Raw genomic sequence first — 3,977 nt, 5'->3', positions numbered from 1 at the left:
CCTTCTCAACAGTTTCACCAGCTCTCTTGATACCAATCCCCATCCCACCTGTGACAAAATCCATGGGCATCTACTCCCCACCAGGCCCTCTCATCATTCCTTTCACTTTATGTACAAAAGTGTTCCCCTCCTTGACCCCCACTCCATGACATATGATGTCCCCCTCTGGTAGAACAGAAGGTCTTTAAGGGCAGGGACTGTCATTACTTTTCCACGTATATCTCCAACAATTAAGATAGTGTTTGATATGAAGTAATTAATAATGTTATTGATAATTATTAATTATTTAGTTAATCATTAATAATAATAAACATTAATGTTAATAATGTTAATTCATGTAAGTGGAAGTGGTTAGTTAGCTCTGAGCCTCTCACCCTACTGGAAAACCCAAATCTCCCCTGAATTTGTTATATATATATATATATATATATACATATATATATAATCACTGAGCTCTAGCCATACGATGTTGGCACGACGAAGGAATGGCTATCTGGACACTGAATGTTGTGTTTTATCCTAGAATAAATAAAAGCAATAAAAGAACAAATAATAAAGCATGTACTCCATGGTTTCATGTCCATGGTCTCTCCTAGATCCAAAGAATCCTCAGAGAGTTATATAGGCTGCTCAAAATCCAAGATTTCTAGGGAAGGTTCAGTTTGGTCTGTTCAATCATCAAATCACTCCTTTGAGTAGGCAAAAGAACCCAGAAAACAAGATAGGTACCAACCAATGTTCTGACTTCTTCCCAGAGAAGCGTTTCAGTGAATTCTGGATCTGGAACTCAACTCTTCCTTGAGGAAGAAGGTATGAACTCAGAATCTGAAGACAAACAAAGCCATTGATGGCCACTATTTTTCCATTCTATGTCCTATCAATAGCAGGGTGCTCAGACTGCTTCCCACCATAGAGAGCTCATCATTCATGGAGCAAAGGCGTCAACTCTTTGCCCCTGCTGGCACTACAGCTTCACCAGCTCTCTTGATACCATGTACATCCCTTTTCCAATCCCTATCCCACATGTTTTAGTTCTATCTAGTCTCCAAACAAGTCTTCTCTCTCCTCTCTCTCTGTCTTCTAGTCAATGCCTTTCCTTAATCCATTCTCCATATTGCTACCAGAAGAGTCTTTCTAATATATAGCTCCCGTGATATCATTCTCAATTCAGAGATCCTTTGTGGGCTCCCTTTTACCTCCTGAATAAAAGTTCCTTTTCCTTTGCCTGATTCTCAAAGCCCTCCTATCTTTCCAGTCTTATTTCAGAATGTATCTCTCAACATGGTCTGATATTTAGGCAAGGAGTTCAATCTATCTCCCAAAGAAGCCTTGCAATTCTTACCTCTGCTTCCTTGCCTTTGTTTCCTTGTTTACATCGTTTTCTAGGCTCAGTATTCATTTCAATTCAGTAAACTTTATGAAGCACCTACTATGTGCCAGACGTTATACAAGCCCTGAGATTAAAAATAAGAAAGGAGACAATCCTTGCCCTCAAAGAGTTTACAATCTACCAGGAAAGATAATAAACAAACAAACAAAAAAAAGAATATGAAAAAGGCACGGGAAGGGGGAGCTACAAAGAGCTACCCTGAGTTGGGGTATAGTGTTCAGCTGAGTCATAGCCAAGCAGAGTTGCTGGTGGAAAATAGTATAAGTCCTTGGAAAATCCTCTCACCCTCTTAGAAATGCCCTCTCAAATGCCACCTGCTCTATGGAGGCTTCCTTGAGCTCTGCCTTAGGGGAAAGGATATTTCCCCTCTCACACCTCACATGGCCCTTATTTCTACTGATTTCTAGTGCACTTATAAGCAATGGCCAAAGCCAGCCTCAGACATTACCTGAGAAAATCATTTAACCCTGTTTACTACAGTTTCCTCATCTGTAAAATGAACTGGAGAAGGAAATGGCAAACCACTCCGGTACCTTTGCCAAGAAAACCCCAAATGAGGAAATGAAGAGTTGGACACAACTGAAACAACTAAACAACAACAACAAAAAGGGGTTTAGAATTAAAGGCATTTTTTTTAAAAGCTTGCCTTGAAGCTAGGGAGATCTGGATTCATATCCCATCTCTGACACAAGTAGGTGCCTTGAGTACCTCTTAACTAAGAGATGAAAAGAATGTCCCATTATCAATCCTCTGAAACCAACAATGGTCATTTCATTGTACTTGAATGCTATTGTCTTTTATTGTTGTCTTCTTTTATATTACTTTATTCCTTTTGTGTATTACTCCCTTAGTCCAACTATCCTCATTTTACATCAATTAATTTTTCTTCCCATTTTCTCTGGTCTTCACATCCATTATTATTCACAGCACAATAATATTCTATTACTCTCTTATGAATTTCTTCTTCCTTTACATCCTCTCTTAGTGACCTCATCAATTCCCAAGGGTTCAATGATTATTTCTATGCAGATGAAGCTCAGATCTATATATGCAAGGTAAGTCTTTTTTCCAAGTTCCTACATCACCAACTACCTTTTGGACATTTTAAACTGGAAAGTCATCTCAAAATGAACACATTCAATATACAACTCATTTACTTTCTCCCAATACTTGCCTCTCTTCCCAGCTTCCTTATTTGTGTTGAGGGTACATCCACCTTTTGAGTTAACCAGATTCATAATGTCCAAATCAGTCTTGACTCTCTATTGTCCCTCACTTTATAGTTCCAATTGGTTGCCAAGTCTTATTGTTTCTTCTTTTATTTCTTTCATATACATCCTCTTCTTTCCACTCAAATAGCCACTGACCTAATTTAGGTCCCTCATCATGGCGTATCTTTTTCCTCTATAGTACTATTTCACTTGGTGATCTCATTATCCCCCATGAATGCTGGTGATTCTCAAATCTACTTGTCCAGGACTAACCTCTCTCCTGATCTCTAGTCTGACATCTCTAAGTACCTATTAGATATCTCAAACTCAACATATCCAAAACTCATCTCATTATCTTTCCCCTAAAACTCTACCGTCTTCCTAATTTCTCTATCTTTTCCCCAAAACCCTCCCCTCTTCCTAATTTCTCTATCACTGTCATTAGTACTAATCATCTTCTTAATCACCCCAGCTTACAACCTTAGTGCTATCCTGTGTAGTTAGAATGTTGTACCCCAGAACTACGTTTCCCACAATTCTTTTTCCCTTTCATTTATGTTTGCGTTGTTATGTTGTTTGTATATAGTTTCCGTTGCTCCTCACTCTCTCTTCCATGCAGGTGGTTTGGGTGAGCTCCCTCTTGACTTTAGCCTTTTAGTTTCCCTTTTTCTTCAAGTTAAATTTAATGTCTTATTAAATATAATACTTGGAGTATTTTGCTTATTAATTTTTAAAATCTACAGTCTTCAACTCCTCACTCTTTCTTGCCTCTCATATCTAGTACTTAGTCCTGGCTCTATATCTTGTAATTGAACTCCCCTGCTTGCTATTCTGCTTACACAAATTCCATCTCCTATTGGTGCCTTCCCTCCTCACTCCAGTCTCTTAAAATCCTTAGCTTCTTTTAAAAAAAATGCGTGTATGTGCCTTTATGCATTATATATGTATATATATATATATTTATGTATACATACAAACAAACACATATATACATAAAAACAGACCTAATAGTTTTATATATAAAACCGAGACCTAATAGTTTTGTTTATTACTGTTCATTTTGGATCTAGTAATGTAAAAATCCCTTAAATTCCTACTTTTTCATTATTTCCCTTGAAATTCTTGAATCAACAAACATGCTTTTTAACAAAAAGATGATGAATCCAAGTTTAGATATGTTGAGCTTTGAGTTGCAGGTTTGGAAATCCCAGTGAAATTGTCCAGTAGAAAGAAATACACTTTGGAAACTCAGGAGAGAAGTTTAGGCTATAAATAAAGATATAGGAATTATCTGTATGGAGATAAAAGTTGTGGGAGTTAATGAGGTCACCAAGAGAAAAGGTTATATACAGAGAAAAAGACTGAGGGCAGAGCCT

Source organism: Gracilinanus agilis, chromosome 2, assembly GCF_016433145.1.
Source record: "Gracilinanus agilis isolate LMUSP501 chromosome 2, AgileGrace, whole genome shotgun sequence".
NCBI lineage: Eukaryota > Metazoa > Chordata > Mammalia > Didelphimorphia > Didelphidae > Gracilinanus > Gracilinanus agilis.
The sequence above is the reverse complement of the archived record's forward strand: the minus strand, read 5'-3'. Positions refer to the sequence as shown.